Source organism: Lissotriton helveticus, chromosome 9 (genome assembly GCF_964261635.1).
Source record: "Lissotriton helveticus chromosome 9, aLisHel1.1, whole genome shotgun sequence".
NCBI classification, from domain to species: domain Eukaryota; kingdom Metazoa; phylum Chordata; class Amphibia; order Caudata; family Salamandridae; genus Lissotriton; species Lissotriton helveticus.
Window position 1 is genome coordinate 99,588,511 of NC_136070.1, and position 23,260 is coordinate 99,611,770.

General features: G+C 40.4%; 1 protein-coding gene across 1 annotated transcript in view; it reads left to right on the forward strand.

Moving 5' to 3' along the window:
* The window catches only part of LOC144780978 (cysteine-rich protein 1-like), a 43,786-nt gene extending 33,895 nt beyond the window's left edge, over positions 1-9,891 (forward strand). Inside the window, exon 5 of the mRNA XM_078659571.1 lies at positions 9,509-9,891. The gene's annotated coding sequence lies outside the window, so the exon portion shown is untranslated. The remainder of the gene's footprint in view (positions 1-9,508) is intronic.
* Positions 9,892-23,260: the final 13,369 nt, after the last annotated feature.

The window sequence follows — 23,260 nt, forward strand, 5'->3', positions numbered from 1 at the left end:
GCATATACTCTACCATCTAATGGTAGATAACTATATGAGAATTTTATCTAAATGGATGTCCTCACACATAGTGACATCGTCTAATGGGGTAAACACATTTTTTCTCTCAATAATTACATATAGGTGTTCCTAAATTCCTTATCTAAAACATTTCAAAAGAGAAATCGCATAATACAGATTATTAGGGACATGTAGATACCTCCCGTTTAATAACTGTGCAGAAGTGCACTACGCAATACACAGGCTAATAATCAAAATGTGGAAACTTGTCTTATAATAGCATTGAGTCAGTTAACCAGTCCATCACTACCATGACGGTTAGACTGGAAAACATCGAGTTAGGCCTAAAGAAAATTCTTAAAAACCAGTCTAGTCATACAAAAGGGAATTATACATAATATAGGGGTTCCTAGTACATTACTGCAATCTGGAAGTGTGAACCTAATACAATAATAATAATAAAAGAAGGCTAACAGGTGAAAGGAATATGGAAAAGGGAAAATGGGACTAGGACACAGCTAACATCCCCAATTACTAGGGACGATGCAACATCAATCAGGGGAGAAGTGATGAAAGAAAAATCGATAGGAAGAACAAGAAATTACTTGAGTGAATGTTAGCTCTACCGCTGGCCGCTAAACCATATACGGTAATCTCAGCTAATGTTCCAGTTCCTTTCTTCAGGGAAAAATGAAACCTTGTTTCCTTTATGGTACAAGGCCATACACTATTTAGGAAGCAGAACAAACCTGACTAATGTAATATAAAAATTAGGTCACCATGCGCAAAAGTCACAGATCTATAATTTATCCTTACGTCCAATCAGGATACATAAATGTAGGGCTGCCTGTTCCTTAAGGGGAGGGGCAGTACGTGACTAACAGCATGTGACACACTTTGATTCTGTATATCTCTTTTTTTATTTTCCTTCAAATACCATCAAAGCCAAATTTGACATACACTGATGAAGTGTTGTCTGTCTTTCTGTGAAATTTAGTGTCAAAGCAAATCTACCCAACTGTTTGCAGGATACACATCGTCATGTATATCCCTTCACAACACAGGTAAACGTGTAATAGTATCATAAGCAGCAACATAAAACAAAAAAACATGCAAAAAAACCGCACAAAACGGACATGTCAAGCCATCAGATATACTTGCTGTATATCAAGCACAAAAAGCATAGACAAAACAACAGCATATATAAATGAGCGGTGACACATAACACCGTGTCAGGTTTAAAATCCTTACCCTCCTGTTTGACAGTAGATCACCAGTTAGTGGATATCTGGTGTCAAATACAACTTTTAGACACACAGAACCAGCAAGAACAATTCATGATGGAACCAAATACACAAACATGAAAAACGCATGGACATTTCTTTCCAAAGGAGTTTCGCAAAAACACATCTCATTTCAACCAACCAAACTCACGTGTCTTGTCAGCCTTAAAATCACCCAGAACAATCCATGAATGATCTGTGGGCAGAAGCAAAAAAAAAAAAATACACAACACACAAAAGAGAGACATTTCTCATAACAAACAGACATCAATTATAACGTTTAATCAGAATACAAAACATAATACACATGAACAGACACAAAAATAAATTTCCATTACTTAACTGTTACCATCTTGTCAGTCAGCTTGCAACATTAAGCCATTTTAACTTTCCGAAAGTAAAATTCTTTCACTGACACTCTGTGTTATCTTTGCGACACAATTGTTCTCACTTAGGCATGTAGCCTTCAAAATTTCAATAAAAAGCTTCGTCTTATTTTCTGTCTAAGACTTAATGCAATGCTTCATTTTCGGTCAAATAAAAGAACTAGCAGACATTATTTTTTTAGAGGCAGAGATACAAATATATCATTTCTGCAGAGCATTTAGCATGTGTTGGGACTTTCAAAGAAACCTGTTTCATATTTTCCCTTTGGAATTAAGTTCTTTAATTTTGTGGAGAAACCAGAAACCCTTCCTTTTAGAGGCCTGTTTAGCAAGGTAATTCTGAATTTCACAGAGACAAGGCCTTAATTTAAAAGGTCACAAATGTCAACATGACAGCCTCCTTCCATTGCTTACAGGGAAACTAAAGATAACACCTCAGCGGGACTTGAGCAAACCTCTGCAGTTCTACTAGCCCCCACCCTCTGCTCATTCTGAGGCTGACAAAGCCAAAAGGCCTTCCTAATTCCTCCTAACCTGCAATAATTCACTCTATTTAAAAACACATGTTATACACATGACTCCTGTTAGGGGCTACAATTTATTGCTATAATTATATTATTAAAACATTTACTGTGAATAATTCGCAGAACATAATAACATAACATACCATCTTTAGAACAGATGTTTGCTATTACCCTATGCAATGGTACTCATTTCAGCAACCTTAAATAGATAAACATTTCAGTAAGTCCAGCTGGAGTTAAAACCTTCAACCCTGATATTAAACTCAAACCTCTGCACCAGGCACATTGGCTCACTGAGCCATTAAACGCAACCCCAAATGGGAACAACCTGCAAATTTGTGTTTTATACCTAAATGTATGCATTTACTGAAGCCTAAGGCACTTTAAAGCTATTTTAAATGGCAAAAATACCTAAATTCGACTTTGATATTTGTGGCACTTAAAAATAAATATCCTATAAGTATGTTACATATTAATCATCCTCAGAATGTTGTTTACACATTACAGATATTAGACATTAGACATATCTCGTGTAAATCCTTTGAAAAATTAGTTTTTTACGCCTGCGCTAAGTGAGATGTCATATGCTAATGTCCTCAGTATGCAGTGCAACACAACTCATATTAAATTATAATGCTAGGAGATCAAAAATTTTGGTGGGTGGCGATTTTAATTGTACTTTCGAACCTCTGGATGATGAGGATATTTTAGGTTGGAATGCGGAAGATTGGAAGTACTCCGTCCCCACTTTGGATTTAGCACCCATTAAAAAATGGTATCCAAGAGCTATACAGTTGAATGCTCTAGCCTCGGCACATAACCTTAGAGCTCTAAATGGCCGGACCACCTCCGATCGCAATGGGGCGATGACATACAATAGGATTCTCTCCCCATCACGAATTGATTATATCTTCTTAGATCTTGATTCCTGGTCCAAACTTATAGACATGGAGATTAAGCAGACCATAGATAGCGACCATAATCCTCTATGTATGGCAATTAACTGGTCTAATGGACATAGTGAGTCCTTATGTACGAATTTAATCACTAAGGAGGCTATCCCATCCAATTGCAATAGGAAATTGAGATGGGAGGTGATCAAGCTAGAGGAGGAGGTTCTTCTGCACATTAGGGAATTGGTCTTAGCGGAATCTTCCACTTTGTCAGAAATAATGCTGAATCTGGCTTCTTCAAACACCCATGGCCCATTATTTTTAACTCACTATCAAGATCTTGTAGTTAAAATAGGTAAGGTTTTTCAAAAAAAGTCGAAGGGGAAGCAACCTGCTGAGAAGCTTAAAATAAAAACGAAGCCTTTGTATACTGTTGATTGTAGGGAAAAGAGAAAGGAAATTGCACGTGCTATAAAACTAAAAGACACCGGAGCAGTAAGATTAGCAAGGGGGAACTATAGGAAAACATTGGCATCTTCAAAAAAGAATTGGGAGGAAGACCATTGGCAGAAACTTAAAACAGCTGCTTGGGATAAGAATTCTGTCTCCTTTTGGAAACTAATTAATCTTTTAAATCGTAGGGGAGTGGATCCTATTTTAAACCATATAAACGCCCAGCAATGGCACGCTCATTTTTTAAAATTATATTGCGAAGATGAGACCCAAGCTCATCTTGCTCTAGAAATTTTCCCTGTTTTAAGAAGAGAAATTGCATCAGAAATAATTCCCTTTGAGGTAAGAGAGGTCATAGATGCTATCTCTAAAATCCGACCCGGTAAAGCACCTGGGCCTGACGGTCTGCCTGGAGACCTATTAGCCCATGACCCTTTGGTTTGGGCAAGTTTTATAGCTAGCTTAATGAATTTAATTCAACAGGGGTTTCCCGTCCCGGACTCCTGGAAAGGGGCGGAGGTAATCACAATATACAAAAAAGGTAATAGAGAGGACCCTGACAACTATAGGCCAATTAGTTTAATTGATACTATACAAAAGGTAGTTGGCAGGGTCATTGTAAATAGATTCGAGACATGGCTCATGGAAGATGAGATATTGACTCATTTCCAGGCAGGGTTTAGACAGAATGTGGGTGCAATAGACCAGGTGTTCTGGTTTTGTGCGGTTTATTGGAAGTCAGTATCCATAAACAAAGGTAGTCTGTACCTGGCTTTCATCGATCTGAAAACCGCTTTTGATGTCATTCCTCGATCTAAACTGTGGGAAGTTCTACTGGAAATGGGCTTCCCCAATTATCTTCTGCAATTTATTATTAAGCTCCATGAGGACAATTTTGCAAGGATTCGTTGGGGAAGCCAAGGGCAATTGACTGAGAGGGTTCCGGTCAATAGAGGAGTACGGCAGGGGTGTGTGATGGCACCTACGCTGTTCTCCCTCTTCATAAATGGGGTGGTGGACCATTTGAGGGAGATCCCAGCGGATGCTCCCGTCCTTGCCGGTGAGAAGACCCCTACACTCCTCTTTGCGGACGATACCCTTCTGATGTCCAAGACCCCGTCGGGTCTCCAGAAATTGCTTGACCGCTTTTCGCTCTTTTGCAGAGAGCGAGGCTTAACAATAAATACCTCAAAAACAAAGCTAATGGTATTCTCGTTAAAAAGAAAGTCTAGGAATGTACACATTTCACTCTTTGGGTCCCCGCTCGAGGTTGTGAACGAATTTGATTACTTGGGTGTTAGGCTATCCAACAACATGTCCTGGGGACCGCATATGTCTAAAATGATACTCAATCTTAAAAGGGTCTCTGGCGCTATAATCAAAAATCAACGCCAGTCCACCAGTAGACCTGTTGCTCCAGCCCTTTCAGTTTATGAGGGCAAGGCTGTAGCATCGGCTGTCTACGGTTCAGAAATATGGGGCGCAGTAAACTCTAGAGCCCTGACCATCATTGAGAATAAGTTTATTCAAGAATTGGTATCACTCCCCGTGTCAACTCCACTGTTACCACTATTTTTCGACATGGGCATGAAATGTATAGCTGATAAAGTCCATCTTAGACCCCTATTATTTTGGGTACGATTACGTAGGACTGAAGAATTAAAAGACTACGCTCGAGTCCTGGACGAGCTTATTGCCCTTAATGTTAACAACAAAATAAAGTGGCTTAGCAACCTTAAGGTGTTAGTATACTCGTTAGGCCTGGGGGAATCTTGGTCTTCACAATGCCCACCCTCCAAATTAGAAGTTAAAAAGCTATACTGGGAATGGGTAGACTCCAAGATACATGCTAATTCAAATTTTGGCCCCCTGACAATTAAGTTTCTAGAGCATAAAGTAGGGCGTAAAATTGAACCCTTTTTGGATTTTATCCAAAAACCTAGAGATAGGACATTGTTTTTGAAATTTAGATACGGATCTTTGCCTGTTAATGAGACCACGGCAGGTTGGAAAGGTATGGAAAAGATAAATCTAAATTGTCCAGGTTGTAGCTGCCCGAAAGAATCCCTGGGGCACTTTTTATTTGCATGTTCAGCTTATACACATGTTAGGAATAAATGGCTGAAACCGGTCTGCAAATCCATGGGCGTGAATGATCATAGAGCAGCCCTACGCATTATGTCAACTAATACTGCCTCAATGTATATTGTTTGTGGGGTCGCAAAATATTTAGCGGGGGCTTGGTCAATTCGCTCTAGATTACTTGGTGATCCAAAAATCCGCTGAATTAATTAGCGAGCTTTATTAATTCACTTTTCAGTTTTGATATATCCTTGTTGTTGTACTTTGGGACAGATTGTTTTTTTCTTTTTATGTTTTCTGTTTGTATGTATGTATGTTTGCACTTTTATGATGATTTTTGTCGAATAAAGTATAAAAAAAAATAAAAAAAATAATGCTAGGAGGTCACAGTATGAGCATTAAGCTTCATGAATAGTAAAAAACGAATTTTGTAGCACTTATTTTTAATAATTATTTTTCATAATTTAATAATTATTTTTAATAAACCCAATCATTTTGGCTAATTTCACATACAAAAGCAAGCTGCATCCCTTATTTCAGACATAAACAGAAAGGGGTGAAACACTCAGGACACACAATACGGCGCGCTTTAGCCATGCATTTCATAAATAGCGCCAACGCTATTCACTTACAGAAATTGCACTAATGGGAAAACCACATAGACATTTAAACACACATTTAACCCACAAACCAATACTCAGAACAAAAACAAAGGACAGCCCACAGACTGTACTTAAACCAAACCATTTGTAAATACTAGTTGTAAGTCATATTTACAAGAAACGCTTTTCAATAGTGTTCCAAAAGACTGCAAAAACAGTCTGCTGCATATCCAAGAAGCCAAAACACACTTAATTCACTAGCTGTGGCTGGCAGAACACCAAAAAATCGCTCTGCATATCTTCATTTATAAAATTGCGCAGAACAAAGGATCCTTGTTTTGTATTATGTCATATTTTAATTCCCTGGGGATACAAAATCACCAAGGAAGAAATATGTTTGTAAATCTAAACCTATTTAGATATTCCCTCTAGGGAAGCCGGCTAATTTACTTCACATCACACTATGGTACCTTCCAAATATATCACACATTCTTCGTATGTGAGCTTTTAAACAGGCATGCCAAAAATATTGCAAAATATACAATATTATAATCAATGTAGTGCTTAATGTACTTTTCGTACGTGCACCGTTCAACTAAACCAAATAGAGAAAATTCTCCTCATTACCTGTTCTACACAAATTGCAATTCGCATATACAAACCTATACAAATCCAAAGTTGGCCAACACAAATTCCAAAGTTCCAAAGTTACAGTCCTAAATCTGCTAAGACCAGGCATCTTATGGCTCACTAATCTAGCTTCAAACTTCAAGGGGTTATCAAGAACGATATACTCGCAAATATACAAGACCCTCGGCTTTGGTTATTGCAATAACCAAATCAAAACCAAGAAACCAAACCCTCGGTTTTGGTAATTGCAATAACCAAATCAAAACCAAGAAACCAAACAAAGTCGTGGGAGTGACCCACTTGTACTTCTTATTCTTACTAATCAAAACGTTATCCAAATTCTAACTGTCAAGTTCTACATGACCTAACGGTCTTTTTTAGAATACTCACGCCAAAAAGGTTCTCAGTCAGGAGTGACATCATGTGGACGATCAAAATCAGGAAGATCAGAAATATACTGGGCTGCGAAGACAGAGAATCTCCAGAATCCTTGTGCACAAAGTAGCAGAGTCCCATCCTCTCCAACTCAGTAGATTTCAGTCTCCTGACAAGATCACTCCTTCAGAAAGTCACTTCTCTGATGAAGCCCACGTTGGCCGCGCCATTTGAAGAACTGTAAATCTTCATTCTCAGGCAATACTTACTAATAGAAAAAAGAACTTGGCACAGAAGCTGAAAATATGAAAAGACATCTTTATTAAATTTAATAAGTGAGGCCACGTCACACAAAAGCCGTAGCAACTGAATGAGGTAGTCTGAGGAATACAGAAAACAGAGGCCTTTTACATGCTTAGGGTTAAAACTTCAGCATACAAGTAAGGGGCAGTCCGAGCTTTTGCAAGCATGCAAAATGCCTAACATTCCTTCTTACACAAGCCGGGACAAAACCATAATAAAAGGACCACAACCCATATCATAAACAGACCATAAAAGAAGGAACAGAAAACAGATAAGAAGCAGGATAAGGGGTGTGTGTGTGTGCATACCAAACTCTACAATGTCCTGTGCTTTGATCCTCAATCTTGATCAGCTAAAGGGCAGGAACTGGTTTAACAAGGTCAGCTTCAGGCAACAGGGTCAGTTCACTCAGGTCAAACAGGAGTCAGCATGAACTCGATCTAAGGTGTACATGTCCTCAAAAGACTAGTTTCAGCCACAATCATGGCCTATGTGAGGGCAACCACAAAATGGCTGCCATACACAAAATAGAACCCAGGGGTTCAGAATTCACAGAACCTCAACATTTACCCCTGTTCTGAACTGTAGAGTTCAGAAAGTTGTTTTTTTTGCCTGAGAAATTTCGTTGGATTGTATCTGGCAAAGTTCTGCCTGGAAAAATCTCTGGATCATTGGGGTACTTGTGCAGCGCATGGTTGATACCGATGCAAGCATCATATTACCTCGAGTCGGTGGTACCGGAGCCATCTGGATCCAGACCCATGTATCTCAGGCTTGAAGAGCTCTTCCCTGCCTGACAGTACTACTGCATGCTGATGCTCAAGCAGTTAGGGGGAAACGCTAGTTGTATATAACTGTAATTAATTCCTTGTGTCCGAAATTTTATAATGTGCTCTAAACTACAGCCAGTGGGTACTGTGCGTGCATGTCAATAGGTCTCTGGCCTTTACAGGTCACTTGGAAAGGGCTTGCACTTGGCCTTGCACACAATTTCAGAAGGGGAGTGACTATCCACTACATAGAGTAAAATGCACTAATTTCATATAATAGCAACTTGTGATTCATTTTTCGAGGGCTTTTTATCCCTTTAATGTGAGAGATATCTGGAGTCTGGAGACCTCAACACAAAATTAACAAATTACTCAATACATTGCGAACCAACCCCACGTTCTAGTTATAAAACAACCTGAGGCAAGCTAATGGAGAAGACCCTTCTCGGTATATAAGAAATAGAAAAACCCCTCCATTCTTGCCGATGAATGCCAAAATAACAGGCACTAGATTCCTGGTGCAGTTTGAAAACAAGCTTTGGCAATGCCAAAATGTCTTGCTTTAAAGAAATGTTGCATGGTACTGTTGAGCATTACAAGTAGATAGCATGGGAATGTATCTGTATTTGTGCAGAAGCAAAGAACTGCAGAATAATATTGTGTAGGTTAAAAGGTTAGGTGTGACAGTTGTACCGTCAAGCTAGACCTAAAAATGCATGTAAGTGAATGACTACCATCCTTCCATCTGTGCTGCCGCCAGAGAAAAACATCATACATTATCTGGATATTTAAGACACTAATAACATTGTAATGTCATGAGTGTGCCCCCTGAAAGTTCAAGCTCCAACAGCTGGATAAATAAACAAAATGATCACAGCTCTGTGGATGGCAAGCACTTTTTTTTGTGGATGTGCACAACTTCCACCCAATCAAAACATGTGGGTGGGTGCCAAAGACCCTTTCCTGCAGATTCTCACATAACTGTCTAGCAACAGCTGAGCTGTCAAGCCAGACCATACAAATGATTTTCAGTTTACAAGCATATTATTAATGTTGCAAAAGGAATCTCAGGCAGTTTGTTTCTTTTATTTACTGTGATAACTATTACAAACTTTCCCTTTAAATCATCCAGAATAGCGCAATTATTAATAAATGCTCCTTTGTTTTTTAATGTGTGTGTACTTATTTTTGTTTTTTTCTTCCTTAGACCTCGGAGAGAAGAATCCAATTTAGGCACCTGAGAAACAAGAAAGAAAAAAACATTGTCTTAACCTTCCGAGAAAGATGAGGTGCTTTAATTAAATGCAGCATGTTTTTTTAACTGTTCAAGGATTTTAACCAGTTTACATCTTTGTTAGTGGTAATTGAACGACGATTACTGGGTTTGCCCACAGTCTGAACTGTTTTTTTTTTTATTATTAGAGGCGGAATGGTTAACAAATCCGGCTAAAATTTAAGAACAGTACATTACAACTTTCTAAGAGTAAACCACACATTCAAACTACGAAGTAACTGTTTTTAACCTAAGCTCTTACCATAAATGTTTTATGATGTATATGATTATTTCTTACAAATATTAAAATTTGAAAAAGACATAATGAGAGAGTCTTATTTATTTATATTCATTGTTTCATGATCTAGAAAATGTTTCTTGGATGAAAAGCTGCGCCTGTTTACTACATTTGTACCTGGTGTAGGACATAAACCGGAAAGTTCCTCGACTGTCCTAAGCCAGGAAAAAACTCTTTGCAAATAAGGACAATCCAGAGAAAATGCTTATAAATTCAGGCTCCTAGTTTGTGAATTTAGGAGCCTTCGAAAGACCAAACATGAATGATCTCAAATAAAATAGCCAGAGAGTGATTTTCAACTTAGCAAGACTCCCCAGGACAGATATACAAGGAAGTGCCGCAGCGCGGCAACACAAGCCCTTTGGCTGCGCCATGCTGCGGCACTTGCGAAGCACAGGAATGCAACATATTTACAATAATATATCGCATTCCTGTGCTCTTGTCTGCTCTGGCGCACAAATTGCAGCCATCTGAAGGCGCAGGCACCCTTGCACCATGGTGCAAGGATGCCTGCGTCATGGGGAGATTGTTTTTGTGCAGGAAGGGACACCTTCCTGCACAAAAAAATCATTACAGGCATTTTCCTCTTTCAGTGCGTGCTGTAGAATGCAGCACGCTTTGAAAGAGGAGAAAACGAGGAGAAATGAAAACATTTCTCCTCGTTGCGCCTTGCTACTCCTCCACTAGGGAGGCGTAGCATTGACACGCATTTCCAGATTTATGATTCCTCGTAATGGTAGAGGTCAGTGAATAAACTCGACAATGTAGGAGTGTGGTGGAAACAGTGGAAACTACAGTAGAATAGTGAGTTTGGCTCAACTAATACATTTACTTGGTGACTGTAACTATCCCGTAATAGCCTGTCAGATGAGGTCAAAGGAATTTACAATGCTTTGATGTGAGTCTACAATGGTATATATAAGGTTTATGCAAGGAAATCAGTGGATGTCGTAGAAGCTAAGTGAGCTGAGATGAACAGAAGCAGTAGCGGCTCATGAGAATGGGTGAATGAGAGACACAATGGCTGATTTCAAGAATCTGTTTCGGCGGTGTGATCTTAATAGGAACTCCTGGGATCCACCGCGCTCCATCCAAGCAGTATTACACACTAAAGCAAGATTAATCATCGGGGACAAAAATTAATTCAACCACATTACGCCAATTCTGTGTGTCCTCCATTGGCTTCCACTGGAGGTCAGAATAAAATTTGGAATCAAATGCGTAACTCACAAAGCCATCCACCAGCAAAAACCTAACTGCATGGCCACGCTCTTGACATTCTCTGGCGAAGCCAGACATTCCAGGAGGCGCACCACTACTAGTGCCACCCAAAGTCAAACTAAAACAAGCACAGAACAGGTACTTCACCAGAGAAGCAACAAGTATATGGAACTCTCTACCAATCTACCAGAGGCAGCTGAACTAGCTCTCCTTCAGGACGGTGTAAAGATTTTCATTTTCAAAATGGACCCAACCCCTCATCAGAAGTGGCACAGTTATGATCATTATTGCATCCTATGAAATCTAACAGTGATGAGTTCCAAATTTATTGGGTGTGATAATTATCGCCTGGTGTAAGTTTTGTCACTGAAAAGGGGCATATCATGGATTTTGATTCTTGCCGCCTCAAAAACCTGTATGCCGTGCTATTTCCTGGCCTTTTTCTCCCTTTGAATTCTGTAATGGTTGACCTGTTTAAATTTAACTGGTGATGTGTTTTTTATCATGCCCAGTAATTACTTGGTGCGATAAAACTGCAAAACTCACAATTTCGATATGTACAGGAGTTACCGCACACCTAAGAAGTTATGGGGCTACAAGGCGTTTGCTTACGATCTGGCTTGAGATGAACATTTGTATCCTCTGCTGAATCCACTCACTTCTCTTATCCATCCCTTTCTTTTCACTCTTCCCTTTTCCTTCCATTTCTCTCACCTGTGGGTCTATATATTTCTCTTTGTACTCCCCTTCCACCTCTTATGATCTCTGTTTGCTCTCCATCTTTCTCTTCCTTTGTTCCCACTTGCTTTCACTTCATTTACACTTTTGTTTCATGCCTTTCTGTTTTCACCCTCATTATCTCATCATCTTTCGCCTTATTCTCTTTTCTTTCCTTGTCTGCTTTTTTTGCATGAATTTTCTTATTTTTTTCTCTTTCTACCTTTTTTAACATTTCATAACTTTCATTCGTTTTCCACCTTTCTGTCCCTTATTCTGCCTTTCCTCTCTATGTATCTTTATCTTTCTTCCATCACACTCTCTCATCTCTCCCTTCCTCTCTTTTTCCTTTCTTCTCAATTCCGTCTCTCAGCCTCTTTTCTTCCAATCCCCAGACTTTTCATAGACTTTTGCTGTGCTCCCAAATGCCACTTCAGCATGCTCTTTGGTTCTTTTCAAAGCCATTACCGCGGCAAGTTCAGTAAATTCCGTTACTGTCTGGCTAATATGGAACGGAAGTTACATAACAATCAGGAGCAAATTCAAATGAGCCTAAACAAGTGGACATTCTCTCATTTGTACATTCAGACAAACACTGCTTGATTCCAGCCAATCTACAATTGAATAAAACTAAGTCCATTTGAACCTACAAGTGAAACCCTCACCACAGCATTACAGTTAGAGCAACAAGTGTACATTTACAGTCCCTAATATGCATTTGTACTATACCCACAAAACATCACATGTATAGGAGTCGACTAAATATGTAAGAAGTCGACAGACCTTAAGAAAAGCCATATTCAATCTGGAAAACCACACCATTGCAAGTACATGCTTTCTGTTAATCTGGTATGAAAAAAAACCCTAATCAGATTACACATCTCCACTCTGGGCACTACATAACCTACAAAGCTACTGTGCATCACATGATCCCATGTTGTCAATGGAGAATATGCAATATATTTATCTACTAACTCATTCAACACTCAAATCAATCAAACCTCATTTGTAGAGCACAACACTGCCATCCTTAGGGGTATCTGGGTGCTGTGTCTCCGTTGAAGAGCCAGGTCTTGAGTCTCTTTCTGAAGTCTGCCAGAGAGGAGGCTGTACAGAGCTGAAGGGGAAGGTCATCCCAGGTCTTGGCAGCTAAGTAGAAGAGGAAGTGGCCGCTGTTGCTGCGACGGATGCGGGTAGTGTGTACAAGGGTTAGTGAGGAGGTGCGCATGTATCTGGAGGGTTGGTGGAAATTCAGTCGATGGTTGAGGTAAGCAGGTCCTAGGTAGTGGAGAGCTTTGTGTGAGAATCTTGAACTGCCATGTTTTCTGGAAGGGGAGCCAGTAGAGGTCTCTCATTTGGAGGGTGATATGGGTTTGTTTGGGGAGGTCTAGGCTGAGTCGAGCTGCAGTGTTCTGTATGGTCTGGAGTCTTCTGAGGAGCTGGGTGGATATGCCAGCATAGAGGGCATTACCATAGTTGAGGTGGCTAGTGACGAGGGTCTGGGTGATGGTCTTTCTGGTGTTTGTTGTAAGGCATCAGAAGCTTCTGTGGAACATGCAAAGTGTATGGAAGCAGGCAGAGGTGACTACATTAACTTGTCGTTTCATGATCAGTTGGCTGTCTAGGATGATGCAGAGATTGCGTGTGTGGTTGGTCTGTGTGGGTGTGGGTCTAAGTTCTGCAGGCAACCAGCGGTGGTCCCATGCAAAGGTTTTCTTCTCGAAGATCAGCACTTCGGTTTTTTCGGAGTTGAGTTGGAGGCAGTTGTTTCTCATCCATTTGGCTACGTTTGTCATGATGTTGCAGAAGTTGGTTTTGGCACTTGTCCTCAATGAGCGAGAGGATCTGTTGAGTACCATCTGCGTAGGAGACTATGTTGAGTCTGGGAGATCTGATGACGTCGGTGAGGGGGTCATGTAGATGTTGAACAGGGTGGGGCTAAGGGATGATCCTTGTGGTACGCCACATAAGATGTCTGTGTGCGTCCTGAGAGAAAGGAGGCAATCCACTTTGAGGATGTTTTGATGTATGCTTATGTTGTGGAGTCTGTTGCTGTTGTTGTTGTGGAATGTGAATGTGTAGAACACTGCGGAGAGGTTGAGGAGGATCAGGGAAATTGATTTTCCACAGTGGTGAGTGTTCTGATATCATCAGTCGCGGCGATCAGCATGGTCTCAGTGCTGTGGTTGGCACAGAATCCTGATTGAGAGGTGGCCAGTGGGTGATTTTGTTGCAGGAATTCGGTGAGCTGCTTGTTCATGGCTTTCTCGAAAACTCTGGCCTGGTACAGGAGCAGAGAGATAGGGTGATACTTTTTTAGATCATTGGGGTAAGAGGAGGCTTTCTTCAGGAGGGGTTTAACGTCTCATAAACTTGGATTGGCCTAGGTATAGCCAGTCCAGAATGGGGATTATTTCATGTTGTGTTTTTTGCTTCTATAGATTTCTGATGTCAATGGATTGACTTATCGCGTACAAACAATAAAGAATCGTTTATATCAAGTGATTAGTAATTCTATTTTCCTTTCTGTTTTCTGCTCTCGGGTAATCACGCCTATGGTGTTTTTAATATACAAATCCGACTCTTTGTCACTGGAGCTTTTTTCTTTTTCATTTTCTGGATGGTGGTGTTCACAATATTTGGAATCTTGGATTATAACTTCTGTATAACACACTTTCTATTGGTACTGTGGTATACTCCCTAATGATATATACATGTTACTGTATTGTATATATTGAGTAATTTTGTTCCTCTTGGGTTTGCAGCCCTGAAGAAGTCATTTGTGCATCAGATGGCACGACAAAACACTTGTTGGCTGCTGTTGTTTTGTGAACTGAAGATCTAGCTGTGTATAGAAAAGTTACCTACTTTCATTTGAGAATTGGAAAGACGGAATACAAATTGGGACATTGGTTTGAAAACTACTGGACTTACTTGATAATTCATGGGCTCTTGATTTGACTTATGTGTGCTCGTGGTGGATTTTGAATGTACTATTAATCTTCTGTGGAGGGTTAACATAAGATTGCATTGGTAACCAATCTTTCTTCCTTTTTTAGAGCACCACTTAGACTACAACTCAATAGTGTATTTATCCATGACAAGGGTTAAACACCCATTAGCTTTACCTGGTTACCAAAATTGATTAGTATTAAGCTTGTGTGAAGTTGGTATTTTCTAGGGTAGTCTCTAAGGGGATGTGAATTTTTCCTAACCGATGCCTACCTGAAATAAATTCAAAGCTGTTGAAATACATAGGATAAGGTGCTTTTGAACATACCACATAACAGTGCTCTAGAAAGCTATAATTCTGTATTTTCTGCGGTGCTTCAGAAAACATGAGATGACTAGGCATTTTTTTTATAGCACTGAGATGTTTATTAAAGTGCCGACTTTAGGGCCTGCCTTATGCCGCTTCACGGGGTGCCAATCTGGAAGGGGGCATGGACTTGCACTCTGAAGGGAAGGGAGACAAGAGCTGATGCATTAGGTGTCACAGGTGAAACAAGCAACTTGCAGAGATCTTTGTATGCAAAGGATTTTTTCAATGCATAATAACAGCAAGGGAACTCTAGTGGCTAATGTACTTTCTGGAGAGATCTGTGTTTTGTCAAGTCACAGTTTTGGCTCATCATAAAATAACACAGAGTATTCTGAGTCGCATGCTGGGCAGCACAATGTGTATCATGCAGATCACAAATTGTATTTTATATAGATAGCTCTTTGGGTTACTGCTTTTGTCATTGAGATCCATTTGTTACATGTAGTTCATAAATTAAGATCCTGCCATAGCACAGTGAGCTATGAATTGGCATCAAAGAGCTGCAAGCAAACTGTAAGACATAGGTCTACAATCTTATTATTTTCCTCAATCTTTTGTTATTCGAAGGTTGTTAAGATGGGTTCCTATATTCTTTTTTGTACAGACAACACTAACTACTATGTTACATTTTAAATCCAGGGGTTTGTGTTTCTCCAGACAAAGGACTCTTAACATAAAATACATACCAGTATGGATGACACATGACTCCTTCACCTTCTAATCTATTTGTAAAATTTCCTATATCTTTATTTACACACTTTAATGATTCAATGTCACTATATGACGCCTCGTCTGGGGTAGTAAGCGCTATATAAATGCAATTACAATACAATACAATACAATATAAAATGCATGTGTGATGTAAAACACTCTGACACCCTCACTGGGATTGGAAGCATTGTAAAAGAAATTAAATAAATGTGAGAGAGAGGATTAATGAATTAATTAATGACACGATTTGTTAAGCACACGTCTTCTCAAAAAGAGTGTCTCGGCGCTAGGTGGTTAGTTGGAAAACAAGGGGAGGAAAAAGGTGGTTAGAGTGCAAAGAGCCATGTCCTGAGTTTCTTTCTGAAGAGTGTCTTCTTCCATTTGTCGCAACTCTACCAGAAGCCTATTCCAGGCTTGCGGTTCCAAGAATGAGAAGGATCAGCCCCCAAATTTGGTAAGGCGGACCCTAGGAATTGCGGCCAAGTGGCCCTTGGATAAGCGCAAAGTTCTCGCAGGTAAGTAATGGCGTATCCTGGATGACATGTAGACTGGACCAGAGTGGTTCATTGCTCTGTGCATTAGGAGAAGGATCTTAAATGTGATCCGCTTGTTCACAGGGAGCCAATGCAGGTTTCTGAAATGCCGCAAGACTTGTGCCCGGTATGGTAAATTAAGCACAAATCGGGCAGCAGCATTTTGAACTGTCTGCAGTGGGAAACCTTTATAAAGGGCATTAGCATAGTCAAACCTGGAAAGAATTAATACCATTACCACTGTTATTCTCACTGGTAGAGAGAGAAGATGCAAATGTGTTTGCCGAGTGCAAGAGACCACCGTATTGATTTGATAATTCATGGTCATCTGATTATTGAACTTGACTCTCAAGTTTTTTACCGAGTCCACTTGCAGATTGAGCAGCAAAGCCTCATCTGGTCAGTGAGCCTGCAGGTTGAAAGTGGCATTGTGACCAAAGCTAAGAACCTCCGTTGTATATGTGTTACTTTTGAGCTGGTTCATTTCCATCCAACTAAAAACAGCTGAAAGACTGGGTTTAATTGCTTCTGATGTAATTATCTCACCTTTCTTGAAGGAGAAGACCAGTTGAGTCAAAATCATGGTACATATACTAACTTTAGGCCCAGTGAAATTTTCATTACACAAAGTCTTGTGCAATTTTCAAATTTTGCGTTAAGCAAATTTTATAAATAAAAATCACATATAAAGACTAAAATATTCTGCATAATTTTTTCCCACTGGACACTAGTCGGAGCATAACGAATTTTACAGTGATAGCAAACCACAGTCAATAGACTTCTTCTCCTCAAACTAGTCTTCTACTGGTATCTACTGGTATCTCGTGCGGATCTTGTTTGCAAGCCATGCCCTCATGTCCAATTTGTATGCATGATCCCGGCAAGAATATGCAAAACCTATGTATATTTGGAAAAAAAATTACAGTTTTGCCCACCCTAACCTACATATAAAAGGCATACTATGTGCAGTAAATAAAACCCTATGCTAGAATGACAGATTTATGTGGGCAGTTCTAGGGAAAATAGTGCTACATATCACTAAAAAATATCAGACGACCCCAAAGATTTCTTTTCGATTTTCACATGCACTTTTCTATGTCTTTGGAAAGCAACATTTTGCTAGGATATTTATTTTATGTCACTTGCTCACTTTGCCATCAAATCATACTGATAGCAATACTTTAACTGGGGCGGTACTCACCAGTACTTAGTACCAGCACTTCCAAATGTTCTAGCCATCAGTACCGGCACTTTTCTTTAGAATGCCACTCTGCTTCCGGATCTCGCAATCACACTGAGCCTCTGAAGTAGACTTTTGCAGAAACGTTACTAAAGTCCAGTGGCGCCCCTTTGAATTTCCCGACACTGCAGGGGTTTGAGAGGACTTCCATCATGCTGTGATTAACAGGACAGGGTCTAGGCAGACTCTGCACTGTTAATTAGGCGTGCAACGACCATTCAGGTGAAAGTGCTTTAGCCCCCTCCCCTCACCTCCAGCCCCCTCCCCGGAAGGTGCGTAAAATGACCTGGGCTGGGGCTGCGGTCAGTAATCCAGTCCCATTTAGGGTAATGCACTGGCCTTACTAAAGGAGTGGCAGTGCAGCACATTCCTACACCTTCCCCAAAGCGGGTTTTCTTTTCACGTTTGTTTTTTTCAGCACAGGAGCTGCTTCCCTGTGTGTGCCCCTCCAACACTAATGGCTGTATTTACATAACAATGAGGGATCCATGGGTGTGAAAGTAGCCCTGCCCAAAGAGCAATGAATAGTAGGGAACACTGCAGCACTCTAGGAATGAGCTCCCATGACAACTGGTGATGGGTCTGATTGGGGAAAAAACGGAATGAAAATAGAAGGAAGGGGGAGGGAGGAATGTAAAAAAAAGTGAGGTGACAGGTGAAGTTAGGTAGGGTGACCAGAATTTTAAAGCCAAAAACTTGGACATTCCACAAAAATAGAAGAAGGACTACAAATTTACTTCAAGCGAGCACACAAAATGAAGCTCTCCTCAGCAAATAATTCCAGAACAGGCAGTAAGAACATACATAAAATGCTATTTTTCAACCCAGTAACTTGCCTGTTAATTAGATTGCTTTCTCAAAACAACTGCTAACTATCTCTGCTTTGTAAAACATGAAAAAGCACCTCCCGCCGTTTTTGGTCGACCCTCTTTAAAAACCGGGACATGAGCTAAATTTCCTGAAATCTGCCGGGACAGCTGGTGAAAAACCGGGACCGTCCTGGCAAATCCGAGACTCCTGGTCACCCTAAATTAGGATTGATACTTTTTTCAGATTAAAAACACCAGATATGTGTTCAGTTCTGAAATCGGGGCTTAGAAATGGCATTTTAACAAAAACTTGTGTAAAGTTAAAAATCTGCTGTATTTCTTGATATATATATATATATATATATATTTATTAAAGTTAACAAGAAATACAGCAGATTTTTTACTTTACACAGAGCGGAGTGCTCTGATATATATATACATATATATGTATATATATATATATATATATATATATATATATATATATATATATATATATATATATATTCACTGAAAAAACCATAGGTTATAGACCATATATAGTTAGGAATTTGCATTTACAAAACCTTGAAAATTCACTGAAAAAACCATAGGTTAGAGACCATATATAGTTAGCTGGACATTTTATTGACATAAAACCAATGAAATTCCATATATAGTTAGTTGCACTAACTATATATCGCGCACCCGCAATCCACTGCTGATGATGTCACATATTACATCATTCATGACATGGTCAGTGACATCACTGATGACATCACTGATGACATCTCAAATGACATCACTGATGACATCACTGATGACATCTCAAATGACATCACTGATGACATCATCTAGTGTCTGTGTGTTTTTGTAAAGTTTAACTATGTTTTACATATTGAAGAATGAGTGGATGTATGGAAGACTGAGTGTGTGTGTGGCTGGCTGGGAGGTGTGTGACTCTGTGCATATCAATGTGTACTTGTATCAGTGATTGTATAAGAGAGTAAGTATGTGTTAGTATATGTGTGAAAAGTATGGTGTTCTGTGTTTAACTGTATAGATGAGGAAATCGAAGTGTGATTGATTCTTCACAGGACTGACTAGGTGTATGAGTGCATATGATAGTGTTGTAATAATGAGTGACTGTATGTATGAGTGATTGTATGGGTGAATGAGTGAATGTGTGTGTAGGCGTAGGAATCAGTGAGTGCGTATGTAGTAACTGGTATTGGTGTGTCATGATGTCATCAGTGATGTCATTTGAGATGTCATCAGTGATGTCATTTGAGATGTCATCAGTGATGTCATCAGTGATGTCACTGAAGTATGGTGTTCTGTGTTTAACTGTATAGATGAGGAAATGGAAGTGTGATTGATTCTTTACAGGACTGACTAGGTGTGTGAGTAACTCCATGGATGAGTGGCAGTGTGTGAGTGTCTGCATAGGTGTATGAGTGCATATGATAGTGTTGTAATAATGAGTGACTGTATGTATGAGTGATTGTATGGGTGAATGAGTGAATGTGTGTGTAGACGTAGGAATCAGTGAGTGCGTATGTAGTAACTGGTATTGGTGTGTCATGATGTCATCAGTGATGTCATTTGAGATGTCATCAGTGATGTCATCAGTGATGTCATTTGAGATGTCATCAGTGATGTCATCAGTGATGTCACTGACCATGTCATGAATGATGTAATATGTGACATCATCAGCAGTGGATTGCGGGTGCGCGATATATAGTTAGTGCAACTAACTATATATGGAATTTCATTGGTTTTATGTCAATAAAATGTCCAGCTAACTATATATGGTCTCTAACCTATGGTTTTTTCAGTGAATTTTCAAGGTTTTGTAAATGCAAATTCCTAACTATATATGGTCTATAACCTATGGTTTTTTCAGTGAATTTCATTGGTTTTTTAAAAGCTAATATCTATAGCTGTAAAATATATTCTTTATTACGTGACGTATCACGTAGCCACGTGAGACGCCTCATGACGCGTCGCATAACCGTGACGTATCGGCTCTGCAGCGCAAACAAAACCCGTAACGTAAGCGTGCCGGAGCACGCTTACAGATATATATATATTTTTTAACCTTAATTAGACAAAATCCACACGTGCACATATCTTGAGGCCTTGCAAAGGCACATCAAACAAACAGTCCCTACAATTTTGCCAAGTTTTCTGGAAATCTATTCCCTTAATTTTTTTTTTACTGTTTCTCTTGGTTTTCCCCTTGTTACGCTTACCGGGACGCTACCCGGTACGCGAACCGGACGCTCCAAAAACACAAGATGGCGGACTCCCGTTACGCTGCCGGTTAGCTGCCCGGTTCGCGTACCGGGAAGCGCCTCTACCGCGAAAAATCGCGGGGGACTTTAATATCCCCCTCATCAATCCTAGGGGGTCAGGAGGGGTTTACCTTGCCCCCTTTCCTTCATTTCCCCCTTCTTTTTTCACCACATCTTGTCTCTCGATCCTACCGAGAGACAAGATGGCGGCCGCTTCGGACTGTTTACAATGTTGACAGCTACGCTGCCGGTTAGCTGCCCGGTTAGCTGCCCGGTGAGCTGCCCGGTGAGCTGCCCGGTTCGCGTACCGGGACGCGCCTCTACGGCGTAAAATCGCAAAAAAGACATCTTGTCTCTCGATCGTACCGAGAGACAAGATGGCGGCCGCTCCGGACTGTTTAGAATGTTGACAGACACCGTAGAGCCAATCAGCTTCGCTTCGCGAAGTTCCGTTACGCGTCAGGTACGCGAACCGGGGCGCTAACCGGAGCGCTGTCACAGATATATATATTTTTTTAAACGTTAATTTCTCAAAATCCACTGGAGCACATATATTGAGACATAGCAAAGGCACGTCGGGCAAACCATATCTACAATTTTGCCAAGTTTCATGTAAATCTATTCAGCCGTTCGAGCTAAAAGTGAGTCCAACCGCCCTATGGAAAAATGAATGGGAAAAACGCGTTTTGGGATCCCCCTTTTTTCTCGGCCCCCCCCTTGACGAAACCCCCCCAAATTTTCAGGGGCTGCTCAGAAACAAAATGTGCCATTTTCCTGAAAATTTCAGCCAATTCCGTCCACTAACGCCAAAGTTATTAGACATAGAATTTTCAGAAATCCCATAGAGAAAAAATCCTAACTATATATACCCACTGGCTATCGCCAGTAGGTAATATACATATATAAACATATATAATCTGCATATCTATATAAATATAAATGCATGCATACATATACATATATGCATACATATGCATGTTATTTACATGAAAGTTTTAAAAACACTAATAAAAGCAAAGCTAAAAAGCCACCTCATTACAAACAGAATGGCTTTAACTTAAACGAGGGCGAGATCTATTGCATTTTCAATGCTTGTTTACTTTGGTTCTATCAAGAAGGCATTCAGATGTGTCACACATTTGCCATAAATTCTGAATGTTAGCACTCTAGTTGCTCATTAGATCACTGTAGTAAAGCTAGTGCTCACCAGGGAAGTCTGCTGCTAATCATGGTTTGCAGCCATTTTCCCGCATTTTTTATCCCGCAGACTTTCAGTCCGCATACCATTATCCCGCAAGGTCATTGACCTCGCATACCATTATCCCGCATTTTTTCAAAGCGCATGTGCATTTATCGCGCATGCCTTTACAAAGAATTACGTTTTAAAGGCATGTATGGTAAATGCATTTGCGTTGTGAAAACCACGATGACGAGAGAGGTAAGTGGGTTTGTGTTAATTTTTTCGTGGGTTAGTGATTGTGTAGTGTAGTGTAGTGTTGTGTAGTGTAGTGTTGTGTTAGTGTAGTGTAGAGTTGTGGTGGTTGTTTAGTGTAGGGTCATGCTGGGGGTAGTGTTTTAGGGTTTAGGGTTGTGTTGTAGTGTTTGCGTAGTGTAGGGTCATGCTGGGGGTAGTGTTTTAGGGTTTAGGGTAGTGTTGTAGTGTTTGCGTAGTGTAGGGTCATGCTGGGGGTAGTGTTTTAGGGTTTAGGGTTGTGTTGTAGTGTTTGCGTAGTGTAGGGTCATGCTGGGGCTAGTGTTTTAGGGTTTAGGGTAGTGTTGTAGTGTTTGCGTAGTGTAGGGTCATGCTGGACGTAGTGTTTTAGGGTTTAGGATAGTGTTGTAGTGTTTGCGTAGTGTAGGGTCATGCTGGGGGTAGTGTTTTAGGGTTTTGGGTAGTGTTGTAGTGTTTGCGTAGTGTAGGGTCATGCTGGGGTGTAGTATTTTAGGGTTTAGGGTAGTGTTGTAGTGTTTGCGTAGTGTAGGGTCATGCTGGGGGTAGTGTTTGAGGGTTTTGGGTAGTGTTGTAGTGTTTGCGTAGTGTAGGGTCATGCTGGGGGTAGTGTTTTAGGGTTTTGGGTAGTGTTGTAGTGTTTGCGTAGTGTAGGGTCATGCTGGGGTGTAGTGTTTTAGGGTTTTGGGTAGTGTTGTAGTGTTTGCGTAGTGTAGGGTCATGCTGGGGGTAGTGTTTTAGGGTTTTGGGTAGTGTTGTAGTGTTTGCGTAGTGTAGGGTCATGCTGGGGGTAGTGTTTTAGGGTTTTGGGTAGTGTAGTAGTTTTTGCGTAGTGTAGGGTCATGCTGGGGGGTAGTGTTTTAGGGTTTTGGGTAGTGTTGTAGTGTTTGCGTAGTGTAGGGTCATGCTGGGGGTAGTGTTTTAGGGTTTTGGGTAGTGTTGTAGTGTTTGCGTAGTGTAGGGTCATGCTGGGGGTAGTGTTTTAGGGTTTAGGGTAGTGTTGTAGTGTTTGCGTAGTGTAGGGTCATGCTGGGGGTAGTGTTTTAGGGTTTAGGGTAGTGTTGTAGTGTTTGCGTAGTGTAGGGTCATGCTGGGGGTAGTGTTTTAGG